Below are 14628 nucleotides of genomic sequence, written 5' to 3'. Positions count from 1 at the left end.
GAGGGATGCTGAGAGGGGAGTGGAGTGGAGGAGGGATGCTGAGAGCGGACTGGACTGGAGGAGGGATGCTGAGTGGGGAGTGGAGAGGAGGAGGGATGTTGAGAGGGGGGTGGAGGGGAGGAGGGATGCTGAGAGGGGACTGGAGTGGAGGAGGGATGCTGAGATGGGACTTGACTGAAGGAGGGATGCTGAGAGGGGTGTGGAGTGGTGGAGTGATGCTGAGAGGGGAGTGGAGTCGAGGAGGGATGCTGAGAGGGGAGTGGAGTGGAGCAGGGTTGTTGAGAGAGGGCTGGAGTGGAGGAGGGATGTTGAGAAGGGGCTGGAGTGGAGGGGTGATGCTGAGAGAGGGCTATGGACAGTTGGGGGTTGTGGAAATTTCCAGATCTTTCCCTCCAAATTACATATTGCCAATCCTTGGAAATACATTGCTGCTCCTTCAGTGTCACTGGGTCAAAACCCTGGAACTCCGGATCATCATTGTGGGTGTCCCCACACATCAAGGATTGCAACAGGCCAAGGACAGTCCACCACCACCACTTTCTCAAGGGAACCTCTGGAGGGGCAGTTATACACTGGCTCAGCCTCTGAAACTTACGTCCCTTCGAGGAATAAAAATAAATTTTGTTGCCCAGGGGTTGCTGAGGGTGAAAGTGCAGATGGGGGTTGTGGTTGGCAGAGAAAGAGGATGGGGAACGTGAGCTGTACATTAACACTGAACATCGTTCTGTCCCTCGGTCACAGACTCCGCACTCGGTGATCCGTGTGTAACCCACACCGTCCTGGATCAGCCCTGGAGGAGCACGGATTGTTCCAACACTGAGTGTACCGGTGTACAATGGAGGGGTGATGGAAATCTTGCTGTGGGATGGTACAGATTTAGCAGGTAAAGTGGGGAGATAATCACTGAGAAACTGGACACAGAAGGGGAATGTAAACAGGGGAACAAGGGGTGTGTGGATGGGAAATGCAGGGAGACCGGGATCATCAGTGACTACACTGAGATGGGGAGTAAATACAGGGAGAGGGGAGATCCCACATTCTCGGGGTAGAGACAAGGGGGAGGTACAACAGAGAGGGAATTCCCAGGATTGGGGTGTTATTGACCAGGGACAAGGTACGGACAGGGTGAGTGTAATTTCCCATGTCTCTCTGAGTGAATAAACTCCCTCAGATCAGGGACTGACTCTCTGATTGTTGTTTCAGTTCCGGAGGATGGAAGATTCCGGAGACGGTTGTTCCACACTATCGCTGCTCCGGGTACTACTCAGGCTGGTTAAACGGTAGGGTCAGAGTTTACATCAGTGGGGCTCGGTTATTTTTGGGGAGAGTCAAACTGATGACCCGGATCTCTTCAGATAGGTTTCAGTGAGATCCCCCAGACGTTTGACAAGGTCCCTCATGGGAGGCTCATTCAGAAGATGAAGGTGCTGCTGCGGGGAGGGTGGGGTGGAGAGGGAGAGGGCAGCAGCTCAGTGCTGACTGAGGCCGGACCGGACCGTGGGTTGTGAACCACTGATTTACAGTGGGTCCTGATTCACATTCCCCGCTGTACTGTGGGACCGGGTACATTTTACAGTGTTTATAAATCTCATTCCAGGTCCCCATCCCAACGTGGGAGAGGGGGAGGTGACCAGGACCGTCTGCTTCACCCGGGGTGGAGACACCTGTTCCTGGAGCCTGGAGATCAATGTGAAAAACTGCTCCGGTTACTTTGTGTATTGGCTGTGGTCTACACCCTGGAGTACCGCTGTGTACTGTACAGGTAGGTCACCATTCCCCAGTGACACAGCAGTGTGGTAGTTGTGGGGAAATTCTGGGACGTCCTGAGTCACCAACACACACCACGGGCTGAGTTTTCCAGTCGGCTGCCCTGCCCGTGGTCTGTGATCACCTTTCCCGTATCCCCCTTCACACCGGGGTCAGAATGAAACTGCCCAGTCTGACCTGTGACAGAGATCATAGAACACAGAACAGTACAGCACAGCACAGGCCCTTCGGCCCACAATGTTGTGTCAGCTGCCGGGAGAGAGTCTACCCATCCCCTGGAGTGAGGGAGGGTGAGGCTGACAGGAAATGGAGGGAGTGAGGCTGACAGGAAATGGAGGGAGTTAGGGGAGGGAGGGTGAGACTGACAGGAAATGGAGGGAGTGAGGGGAGGGTGGAGTGAGGCTGACAGGAAATGGAGGGAGTGAGGGGAGGGTGGAGTCAGGCTGACAGGAAATGGAGGGAGTGAGGGGAGAGGGTGGAGTGAGTCTGACATGAAATGGAGGGAGTGAGGGGTGAGGGAGGGTGAGGCTGACAGTAAATGGAGGGAGTGAGGGGAGAGGGTGGAGTGAGTCTGACAGGAAATGGAGGGAGTGAGGGGAAGAAAGGGAGGGGCAGAGGGAGGGGGTAAGAGGGAGAGGGGGATTTTATCTGCTCCTATCGCCGATACATAAATCTCAAAACGTTGTTTAAATTTTCTCCAGTTCCCCAACAAATGAAGTGTCGGTGCCGGTCGCAGCCCTTCCATTTGTAAAACTGTTAGCAAACACCAAAACAGTGCAAACTCAGTTTTTTCCGATTATCTTCGATTCTCCCGGAGAAAACGGATTATATTTCCAGACCAACTTCTGTCTCTATGTCATGTTCGTTATATTAATACGTTCCGTGGGTTTCTAATAACGAAACTTATTCTGGAAGAATAGAATTTTATTGACAACAGCAGCAAAACCAGACGAGTCTCACAGTGCCATGCTTCTCGATGTTTCTCGATCTCTCTCAGATTTCTGCGCATGCTCAGAACTCTCTCCAATCACGGTCTTACACGTCATATCTCCACCACAGGGAGCGCCCGAGGTGTGGGGTACAGGGGGAGGGGCAGAGGGAAAGAGGGAGATGGGCAGAGGGGAGGGGGAGAGGGAAAGACGAGGGGGAGAGGGAGAGGGAAAGAGGGAGGGGGAGAGGGAGAGGGAAAGAGGGGAGGGGGAGAGGGAAAGAGGGAGGGGGAGAGGGAAAGAGGGAGATGGGCAGAGTGAATGGGGAGAGGTAGGGAGAGGGAAAGACGAGGGGGAGAGGTAGGGAGAGGGAAAGAGGGAGGGGGAGAGGGAAAGAGGGAGATGGGCAGAGGGAATGGGGAGAGGTAGGGAGAGGGAAAGACGAGGGGGAGAGGGAGAGGGAAAGAGGGAGGGGGAGAGGGAAAGAGGGAGATGGGCAGAGGGAATGGGGAGAGGTAGGGAGAGGGAAAGACAAGGGGGAGAGGGAGAGGGAAAGAGGGAGGGGGAGAGGGAAAGAGGGAGGGGGAGAGGTGGGGAGAGGGAAAGAGGGAGGGGGAGAGGGAAAGAGGGAGGGGGAGAGGTGTGAAGAGGCTGAGGGGGAGAGAGGGGAGAGGGAAAGAGGGAGAGGCAGAGGGGAGGGGGAGAGAGGGGAGAAGGAAAGGGGGAGAGGCAGAGGGGAGGGGAGGGGGAGACGGGGAGAGGCTGAGGTGATGGGCAGAGGACAGCGGGAGATGGGGAGTGGACGAGGAGAGTGGGAGTGACGTTGAGGCAGAGGGGAGAGGGAGATGGTGAAGGTCCGAGGAGAGGGGGAGATGGTGAGGGTTCGAGGGGAAGGGGAGATGGGGAGTGGGGGTGACGTTGAGTCCGAGGGGAGAGGGAGATGGTGAGGGTCTGAGGGGAGGGGGAGATGGTGAGGGTCTGAGGGGAGGGGGAGATGGTGAGGGTCCGAGGAGAGGGGGAGATGGGGAGATGCAGAGGGGAAGGGGAGACGGAGAGAGATTAGTGAAAGGGACACTCCAACTGGGGGAAGGAAGGAGTGACTGACTGGAGAGTGATTCAGACAGAGAGAGGGACACGTGACAAGATGGGTTTGGCAGACAAGGGTTGGAGGTATTAAACAGGAAATTAGAGGGGATCAGAGACAAGTGAGCTGAGTCTGGGTTTGACCACCACCCCAGCAGGGTCTGCGAGCTCCGGTACAGATTCCCAGTCGGACACAACTCAGGAAATCCGGATATCAGTGACTGGAGAGCCTGATTTGGGTTTGACCCCCACCCCAGCAGGGTCTGCGAGCTCGGGTAACTGTGGTGGGGATCACTGAAGGGAACGATCTTTCTCTCCTTCAGCCCCAAATATTCATCTGGGCTTTGACTGAGAGTAGTGACCGGTCACAGACATTCACCAGGGAGAGTTAGTGAACAGGGACTGGATGGTTTTGGTATCTCTTCAGATCAGAGACCTCCTTTTCAAATTGTTGTCCCAGTGTCTCCCATTTCAATTCAATTTCCCATTCCCATTCCCACGTGTCTGTCCAAGGACTCCTGCACTCACCTGATGAGGCCAGAATCAGGATGGAGGGGTAACACCTCACATTCCTTCTGGGACGGGAGTGGAGGAGGGATGTTGAGAAGGGACTGGACAGGAGGAGGGATGCTGAGAGGGGGCTGGAGTGCAATAGGGATTGCTAAGAAGGGATTGGTACGGAGGAAGGATGCTGAGAGGGGATTGGAGTGGAGGGGGATTTTAAGAGGGGAGTCGAGTGGAAGAGAGATGTTGAGATGGGACTGCAGTGGAGGGGGGATGCTGAGGGGAGTGGAGTGGAGGGGGGATTGGAGTGGAGGAGTGATGTTGATTGGGGATTGGAGTGGAGGAGGATGCTGAGAGGGGACTGGACTGGAGGAGGGATGCTGAGAGGGGAGTGGGGTGGAGGGGGATGCTGAGAGGGGAGTGGGGTGGAGTGGGATGCTGAGAGGGGATTTGAGTGGAGGAGGGATGCTGAGAGGGGGCTGGAGTGGAGGAGGGATGCTGAGAGGGGATTGGAGTGGAGGAGGGATGATGAGAGGGGATTGGAGTGGAGGAGGGATTCTGAGAGGGGACTGGAGTGGAGGAGGGATGCTGAGAGGGGGCTGGAGTGGAGGAGGGATGCTGAGAGGGGAGTGGAGTGGAGGAGGGATGCTGAGAGGGGACGGGAGTGGAGGAGGGATGCTGAGAGTGGAGTGGAGGAGAGATGTTGAGAAGGGACTGGACTGGAGGAGGGATGCCGAGAGGGGAGTGGAGAGGAGGAGGGATGTTGAGACGGGACTGGACTGGAGGAAGGATGCTGAGAGGGGAGTGGAGTGGAGGAGGGATGTTGAGACGAGACTGGACTGGAGGAGCGATGCTGAGAGGTGAGTGGAGTGGAGGAGGGATGCTGAGAGGGCACTGGAGTAGAGGAGGGATGCTGAGAGGGGACTGGAGTGGAGGAGGGATGCTGAGAGGGGAGTGGAGGGGATGAGCGATGCTGAGAGTGGAGTGGATTGGAGGAGGGATGTTGAGACGGGACTGGACTGAAGGAGGGATGCTGAGAGGGGTCTGGAGTGGAGGGGGATGCTGAGAGGGGAGTGGAGTGGCAGAGGGATATTGAGACGGGACTGGACTGGAGGAGGGATGCTGAGAGGGGAGTGGAGTGGAGGAGGGATGCTGAGAGGGGAGTGGAGTGGAGGAGGGATGCTGAGACTGGAGTGGTCTGGAGGAGGGATGCTGGGAGTGGAGTGGGGGAGGGATGCTGAGAGGGGAGTGGAGTGGAGGAGGGATGCTGAGAGGGGATGGGAGTGGTGGAGAGATGTTGAGACGGGACTGGACAGAAGGAGGGATGCTGAGAGAGGAGTGGAGGGGAGGAGGGATGCTGAGAGTGGAGTGGAGTGGAGGAGGGATGCTGAGAGGGGAGTGGAGGGGAGGAGGGATGCTGAGAGGGGACTGGAGTGGAGGAGGGATGCTGAGAGGGGAGTTGAGTGGAGGAGGGATGCTGAGAGCGGACTGGACTGAAGGAGGGATGCTGAGAGGGGACTGGACAAGGAGGAATGCTGAGAGGGGATTGGAGTGGAGGAGGGATGTTGAGACGGGACTGGAGTGGAGGAGGGATGCTGAGAGGGGAGTGGTGTGGAGCGGGGATGATGAGAGGGGACTGGAGTGGAGGAGGGATGTTGAGACGGGACTGGACTGGAGGAGGGATGCTGAGAGGGGAGTGGACTGGAGGAGGGATGCTGAGAGGGGACTGGAGTGGAGGAGGGATGCTGAGAGGGGACTTCAGTGGCGGAGGGATGCTGAGACGGGTGGAGTGGAGGACAGATGTTGAGACGGGACTGGACTGGAGGAGGGATGCTGAGAGTGGAGTGGACTGGAGGAGAGATATTGAGAGGGGACTGGACTGGAGGAGGGATGCTGAGAGGGGAGTGGAGTGGAGGAGGGATGTTGAGAGGGGGCTGGAGTGGAGGAGGGGTGTTGAGAGGGGCTGGAGGGGTGATGCTGAGAGAGGGCTATGGACAGTTGGGGGTTGTGGAAGTTTCCAGATCTTTCCCTAGAAATTACAGATTGCCATGCCTTGGAAATACATTGCTGCTCCTTCAGTGTCACTGGGTCAAAACCCTGGAACTCCGGATCATCATTGTGGGTGTCCCCACACATCAAGGATAGCAACAGGCCAAGGACAGGCCACCACCACCACCTTCTCAAGGGAACCTCTGGAGGGGCAGTTATACACTGGCTCAGCCTCTGAAACTCACGTCCCTTCGAGGAATAAAAATAAATATTGTTGCCCAGGGGTTGCTGAGGGTGGAAGTGCAGATGGGGGTTGTGATTGGCAGAGAAAGAGGATGGGGAACGTGAGCTGTACATTAACACTGAACATCGTTCTGACCCTCAGTCACAGACTCCGCACTCGGTGATCCGTGTGTAACCCACACCGTCCTGGATCAGCCCTGGAGGAGCACGAATTGTTCCAACACTGAGTGTACCGGTGGACAATGGATGGATGATGGAAATCTTGAAGTGGGATGGTACAGATTTAACAGGTAAAGTGAGGAAATAATCACTGAGAAACTGGACACAGAGGGGAATGTAAACAGGGGAACAAGGGGTGAGTGAATGGGAAATGCAGGGAGACCGGTATCATCAGTAACTAAACTGAGATGGAGTGTAAATACAGGGAGAGGGGAGATCCCACATTCTCGGGGTAGAGACAAGGGGGAGGTACAACAGAGAGGGAATTCCCAGGATTGGGGGGTTATTGACCAGAGACAGGGTACGGACAGGGTGAGTGTAATTTCCTATGTCTCTTTGAGTGAATAAACATCCTCAGATCAGGGACTGACTCTCTGATTGTTGTTTCAGTTCTGGAGGATGGAAGATTCCAGAGACGGTCGTTCCACAGGATCGCTGCTCTGGGGAGAAACCAGGCTGGTTAAACGGTAGGGACAGAGTTTACATCAGTGGGGCTCGGTTATTTTTGGGGAGAGTCAAACTGATGACCCGGATCTCTTCAGATAGGTTTCAGTGAGATCCCCCAGACGTTTGACAAGGTCCCTCATGGGAGGCTCATTCAGAAGATGAAGGTGCTGCTGTGGGGAGGGTGGGGTGGAGAGGGAGAGGGCAGCAGCTGACTGAGGCCGGGCCGGACCGTGGGTTGTGAACCACTGATTTACAGTGGGTCCTGATTCACATTCCCCGCTGTACTGTGGGACTGGGTACATTTTACAGTGTTTATAAATCTCATTCCAGGTCCCCATCCCAACGTGGGAGAGGGGGAGGTGACCAGGACCGTCTGCTTCACTGTGGGTGGAGACACCTGTTACTGGAGACGGGGGATCAATGTGAAAAACTGCTCCGGTTACTTTGTGTATTGGCTGTGGTCGACAACATGGAGTAACTCTGTGTACTGTACAGGTAGGTCACCGTTCCCCAGTGACACAGCAGTGTGGTAGTTGTGGGGAAATTCTGGGACGTCCTGAGTCACCAACACACACCACGGGCTGAGTTTTCCAGTCGGCTGCCCTGCCCGTGGTCTGTGATCACCTTTCCCGTATCCCCCTTCACACCGGGGTCAGAATGAAACTGCCCAGTCTGACCTGTGACAGTGATCATAGAACACAGAACAGTACAGCACAGCACAGGCCCTTCGGCCCACAATGCTGTGTCAGCTGCCGGGAGAGAGTCTATCCATCCCCTGGAGTGAGGGAGGGTGAGGCTGACAGGAAATGGAGGGATTGAGGGGAGGGAGGGTGAGGCTGACAGGAAATGGAGTGGAGGGATTGAGGGGAGAGTGAGGGGAGGGGGGGAGTGAGGCTGACAGGAAATGGAGGGAGCAGGGGTGAGAGTGAGGGGAGGGGGTAGTGAGTCTGACAGGAAATGGAGGGAGCAGGGGTGAGAGTGAGGGGAGGGGGGTAGTGAGTCTGACAGGAAATGGAGGGAGCAGGGGTGAGAGTGAGGGGAGGGTGGAGTGAGGCTGACAGGAAATGGAGGGAGCAGGGGTGAGAGTGAGGGGAGGGTGGAGTGAGGCTGACAGGAAATGGAGGGAGTGAGGGGAAGAAAGGGAGGGGCAGAGGGGAGGTGGAGGGGGTAAGAGGGAGAGGCCTGATTTTATCTGCTCCGATCGCCGATACATAAATCTCAAAACGTTGTTTAAATTTTCTCCAGTTCCCCAACAAATGAAGTGTCGGTGCCGGTCGCAGCCCTTCCATTTGTAAAACTGTTAGCAAACACCAAAACAGTGCAAACTCAGTTTTTTCCGATTATCTTCGATTCTCCCGGAGAAAACGGATTATATTTCCAGACCAACTTCTGACACTATGTCATGTTCTTTATATTAATACGTTCCGTGGGTTTCTAATAACGAAACATATTCTGGAAGAATAGAATTTTATTGACAACAGCAGCAAAACCAGACGAGTCTCACAGTGCCATGCTTCTCGATGTTTCTCGATCTTTCTCAGATTTCTGCGCATGCTCAGAACTCTCTCCAATCACGGTCTTACACGTCACATCTCCACCACAGGGAGCGCCCGAGGTGTCGGGGGTACAGGGGGAGGGGCAGAGGGAAAGAGGGAGATGGGCAGAGGGGAGGGGGAGAGGGAAAGACGAGGGGGAGAGGGAGAGGGAAAGAGGGAGAGGGAGAGGGAAAGAGGGGAGGGGGAGAGGGAAAGAGGGAGGGGGAGAGGTAGGGAGAGGGAGGGGGAGAGGGAAAGAGGGAGATGGGCAGAGGGAATGGGGAGAGGTAGGGAGGGAAAGATGAGGGGGAGAGGTAGGGAGAGGGAAAGAGGGAGGGGGAGAGGGAAAGAGGGAGATGGGCAGAGGGGAGGGGGAGAGGGAAAGACGAGGGGGAGAGGGAGAGGGTGTGGGAGTCAGGGAAAGAGGGAGGGGGAGAGGGAAAGAGGGGGGGGAGAGGGAAAGAGGGAGGGGAGAGGTAGGGAGAGGGAAAGAGGGAGGGGGAGAGGGAAAGAGGGAGGGGGAGAGGTAGGGAGAGGGAAAGAGGGAGGGGAGAGGTGGGGAGAGGGAAAGAGGGAGGGGGAGAGGTGGGGAGAGGGAAAGAGGGAGCGGGAGAGGGAAAGAGGGAGGGGGAGAGGTAGGGAGAGGGAAAGGGAGGGGGAGAGGTGGGGAGAGGGAAAGAGGGAGGGGGAGAGGTAGGGAGAGGGAAAGAGGGAGGGGGAGAGGTGCGAAGAGGCTGAGGGGGAGAGAGGGGAGAGGGAAAGAGGGAGAGGCAGAGGGGAGGGGGAGAGAGGGGAGAGAGAAAGAGGGAGAGGCAGAGGGGAGGGGGAGACGGGGAGTGGGAGTGACGTTGAGGCAGAGGGGAGGGGGAGATGGTGAAGGTCCGAGGAGAGGGGGAGATGGTGAGGGGTCGAGGGGTAGGGGAGACGGGGAGTGGGGGTGACGTTGAGGCCGAGGGGAGAGGGAGATGGTGAGGGTCTGAGGGGAGGAGAAATGGTGAGGGTCCGAGGGGAGAGGGAGATGGTGAGGGTCCGAGGAGAGGGGGAGACGGGGAGATGCAGAGGGGAAGGGGAGATGGGGAGAGATTAGTGAAAGGGACACTCCAACTGGGGGAAGGAAGGAGTGACTGACCGGAGAGTGATTCAGACAGAGAGAGGGACACGTGACAAGATGGATTTGGCCGACAAGGGTTGGAGGTATTAAACAGGAAATTAGAGGGGATCAGAGACAAGTGAGCCGAGTCTGGGTTTGACCACCCCCCCAGCAGGGTCTGCGAGCTCGGGTACAGATTCCCAGTCGCACACAACTCAGGAAATCCAGATATCAGTGTCTGGAGAGCCTGATTCGGGTTTGACCACCCCCCCAGCAGGGTCTGCGAGCTCGGGTAACTGTGGTGGGGATCATTGAAGGGAACGATCTTTCTCTCCTTCAGCCCCAAATATTCATCTGGGCTTTGACTGAGAGTAGTGACTGGTCACAGACATTCACCAGGGAGAGTTGCTGAACAGGGACTGGATGGTTTTGGTATCTCTTCAGATCGGAGACCTCCTTTCCAAATTGTTGTCCCAGTGGCTACCCATTTCAATTCAACTTCCCATTCCCATTCCCAGGTGTCTGTCCAAGGGCTCCTGCACTCACCTGATGAGGCCAGAATCTGGATGAAGGGGTAACACCTCACATTCCTTCTGGTTCGGGAGTGGAGGAGGGATGTTGAGAAGGGACTGGACTGGAGGAGGGATGCTGAGAGGGGGCTGGAGTGCAATAGGGATTGCTAAGAAGGGATTGGTATGGAGGAAGGATGCTGAGAGGGGATTGGAGTGGAGGGGGATTTTAAGAGGGGAGTCGAGTGGAGGAGAGATGTTGAGATGGGACTGCAGTGGAGGGGGGATGCTGAGGGGAGTGGAGTGGAGGGGGGATTGGAGTGGAGGAGTGATGTTGATTGGGGATTGGAGTGGAGGAGGATGCTGAGAGGGGACTGGACTGGAGGAGGTATGCTGAGAGGGGAGTGGGGTGGAGTGGGATGCTGAGAGGGGATTGGTGTGGAGGAGGGATGCTGAGAGGGGATTTGAGTGGAGGAGGGATTCTGAGAGGGGGCTGGAGTGGAGGAGGGATGCTGAGAGGGGGCTTGAGTGGAGGAGGGATGCTGAGAGGGGAGTGGAGTGGAGGAGGGATGCTGAGAGGGGACGGGAGTGGAGGAGGGATGCTGAGAGTGGAGTGGAGGAGAGATGTTGAGACGGGACTGGACTGGAGGAGGGATGCTGAGACGGGACTGGACTGGAGGAGGGATGCTCAGAGGGGAGTGGAGGAGAGATGTTGAGACGGGACTGGACTGGAGGAGGGATGCTGAGATGGGAATGGAGTGGAGGAGGGATGCTGAGAGGGGATTGGAGTGGAGCAGGGATGTTGAGACGGGACTAGAGTGGAGGAGGGATGCTGAGAGGGGAGTGGTGTGGAGGGGGGATGATGAGAGGGGACTGGACTGGAGGAGGGATGCTGAGATGGGAGTGGAGGGGAGGAGGGATGCTGAGAGGGGACTGGAGTGGAAGAGGGATGCTGAGAGGGGAGTGGAGTGGAGGAGGGATGCTGAGAGGGGAGTGGAATGGAGGAGCGATGCTGAGGGGGTGTGGAGGAGAGATGTTGAGACGGGACGACTGGAGGAGGGATGCTGAGAGGGGAGTGGAGGAGAGATGTTGAGACGGGACTGGACTGGAGGAGGGATGCTGAGATGGGAGTGGAGGGGAGGAGGGATGTTGAGACGGGACTGGACTGGAGGAGGGATGCTGAGAGGGTACTGGAGTGGAGGAGGGATGCTGAGAGGGGAGTGGAGTGGAGGAGGGATGCTGAGAGTGGAGTGGAGTGGAGGAGGAATGCTGAGAGGGGAGTGGAATGGAGGAGCGATGCTGAGGGGGTGTGGAGGAGAGATGTTGAGACGGGACGACTGGAGGAGGGATGCTGAGAGGGGAGTGGAGGAGAGATGTTGAGACGGGACTGGACTGGAGGAGGGATGCTGAGATGGGAGTGGAGGGGAGGAGGGATGTTGAGACGGGACTGGACTGGAGGAGGGATGCTGAGAGGGTACTGGAGTGGAGGAGGGATGCTGAGAGGGGAGTGGAGTGGAGGAGGGATGCTGAGAGTGGAGTGGAGTGGAGGAGGAATGCTGAGAGGGGAGTGGAGGGGAGGAGGGATGCTGAGAGGGGATTGGAGTGGAGCAGGGATGTTGAGACGGGACTGGAGTGGAGGAGGGATGCTGAGAGGGGTGTGGAGGGGGGATGATGAGAGGGGACTGGACTGGAGGAGGGATGCTGAGATGGGAGTGGAGGGGAGGAGGGATGCTGAGAGGGGAGTGGAGTGGAGGAGGGATGCTGAGAGGGGAGTGGAGTGGAGGAGGGATGCTGAGAGGGGAGTGGAATGGAGTAGCGATGCTGAGGGGGGTGTGGAGGAGAGATGTTGAGACGGGACGACTGGAGGAGGGATGCTGAGAGGGGACTGGAGTGGAGGAGGGATGTTGAGACGGGACGACTGGAGGAGGGATGCTGAGAGGGGACTGGAGTGGAGGAGGGATGTTGAGACGGGTGTGGAGGGGGGATGATGAGAGGGGACTGGACTGGAGGAGGGATGCTGAGATGGGAGTGGAGGGGAGGAGGGATGCTGAGAGGGGAGTGGAGTGGAGGAGGGATGCTGAGAGGGGAGTGGAGTGGAGGAGGGATGCTGAGAGGGGAGTGGAATGGAGGAGGGATGCTGAGAGGGGAGTGGAGGGGAGATGTTGAGACGCAACTGGACTGGAGGAGGGATGCTGAGAGGGGAGTGGAGTGGAGGAGGAATGCTGAGAGGGGAGTGGAGGGGAGGAGGGATGCTGTGAGGGGAGTGGAGGGGAGGAGGGATGTTGAGACAGGACTGGACTGGAGGAGGGATGCTGAGAGGGGACTGGACTGAAGGAGGGATGCTGAGAGGGGACTGGACTGAAGGAGGGATGCTGAGAGGGAATTGGAGTGGAGGAGGGATGTCGAGACGGGACGAGTGGAAGAGGGATGCTGAGAGGGGAGTGGTTTGGAGGGGGGATGATGAGAGGGGACTGGAGTGGAGGAGGGATGTTGAGACGGGGCTGGACTGGAGGAGGGATGCTGAGAGGGGAGTGGAGTGGAGATGTTGAGACGCAACTGGACTGGAGGAGGAATGCTGAGAGGGGAGTGGAGTGGAGGAGGGATGCTGAGAGGGGAGTGGAGGGGAGATGTTGAGACGCAACTGGACTGGAGGAGGGATGCTGAGAGTGGAGTGGAGTGGAGGAGGAATGCTGAGAGGGGAGTGGAGGGGAGGAGGGATGCTGTGAGGGGAGTGGAGGGGAGGAGGGATGTTGAGACGGGACTGGACTGGAGGAGGGATGCTGAGAGGGGACTGGAGTGGAGGAGGGATGCTGAGAGGGGATTGGAGTGGAGGAGGGATGCTGAGAGCGGACTGGACTGAAGGAGGGATGCTGAGAGGGGACTGGACTGAAGGAGGGATGCTGAGAGGGGATTGGAGTGGAGGAGGGATGTTGAGACGGGACGAGTGGAAGAGGGATGCTGAGAGGGGAGTGGTGTGGAGGGGGGATGATGAGAGGGGACTGGAGTGGAGGAGGGATGTTGAAACGGGACTGGACTGGAGGAGGGATGCTGAGAGGGGAGTGGACTGGAGGAGGGATGCTGAGAGGGGACTTCAGTGGAGGAGGGATGCTGAGAGGGGAGTGGTGTGGAGGGGGGATGATGAGAGGGGACTGGACTGGAGGAGGGATGCTGAGATGGGAGTGGAGGGGAGGAGGGATGCTGAGAGGGGACTGGAGTGGAAGAGGGATGCTGAGAGGGGAGTGGAGTGGAGGAGGGATGCTGAGAGGGGAGTGGAATGGAGGAGCGATGCTGAGGGGGTGTGGAGGAGAGATGTTGAGACGGGACGACTGGAGGAGGGATGCTGAGAGGGGAGTGGAGGAGAGATGTTGAGACGGGACTGGACTGGAGGAGGGATGCTGAGATGGGAGTGGAGGGGAGGAGGGATGTTGAGACGGGACTGGACTGGAGGAGGGATGCTGAGAGGGTACTGGAGTGGAGGAGGGATGCTGAGAGGGGAGTGGAGTGGAGGAGGGATGCTGAGAGTGGAGTGGAGTGGAGGAGGAATGCTGAGAGGGGAGTGGAATGGAGGAGCGATGCTGAGGGGGTGTGGAGGAGAGATGTTGAGACGGGACGACTGGAGGAGGGATGCTGAGAGGGGAGTGGAGGAGAGATGTTGAGACGGGACTGGACTGGAGGAGGGATGCTGAGATGGGAGTGGAGGGGAGGAGGGATGTTGAGACGGGACTGGACTGGAGGAGGGATGCTGAGAGGGTACTGGAGTGGAGGAGGGATGCTGAGAGGGGAGTGGAGTGGAGGAGGGATGCTGAGAGTGGAGTGGAGTGGAGGAGGAATGCTGAGAGGGGAGTGGAGGGGAGGAGGGATGCTGAGAGGGGATTGGAGTGGAGCAGGGATGTTGAGACGGGACTGGAGTGGAGGAGGGATGCTGAGAGGGGTGTGGAGGGGGGATGATGAGAGGGGACTGGACTGGAGGAGGGATGCTGAGATGGGAGTGGAGGGGAGGAGGGATGCTGAGAGGGGAGTGGAGTGGAGGAGGGATGCTGAGAGGGGAGTGGAGTGGAGGAGGGATGCTGAGAGGGGAGTGGAATGGAGTAGCGATGCTGAGGGGGGTGTGGAGGAGAGATGTTGAGACGGGACGACTGGAGGAGGGATGCTGAGAGGGGACTGGAGTGGAGGAGGGATGTTGAGACGGGACGACTGGAGGAGGGATGCTGAGAGGGGACTGGAGTGGAGGAGGGATGTTGAGACGGGTGTGGAGGGGGGATGATGAGAGGGGACTGGACTGGAGGAGGGATGCTGAGATGGGAGTGGAGGGG

The sequence above is a fragment of the Hemitrygon akajei genome, unplaced genomic scaffold (assembly GCF_048418815.1).
Source record: "Hemitrygon akajei unplaced genomic scaffold, sHemAka1.3 Scf000090, whole genome shotgun sequence".
Lineage (NCBI taxonomy): Eukaryota > Metazoa > Chordata > Chondrichthyes > Myliobatiformes > Dasyatidae > Hemitrygon > Hemitrygon akajei.
The sequence above is the reverse complement of the archived record's forward strand: the minus strand, read 5'-3'. Positions refer to the sequence as shown.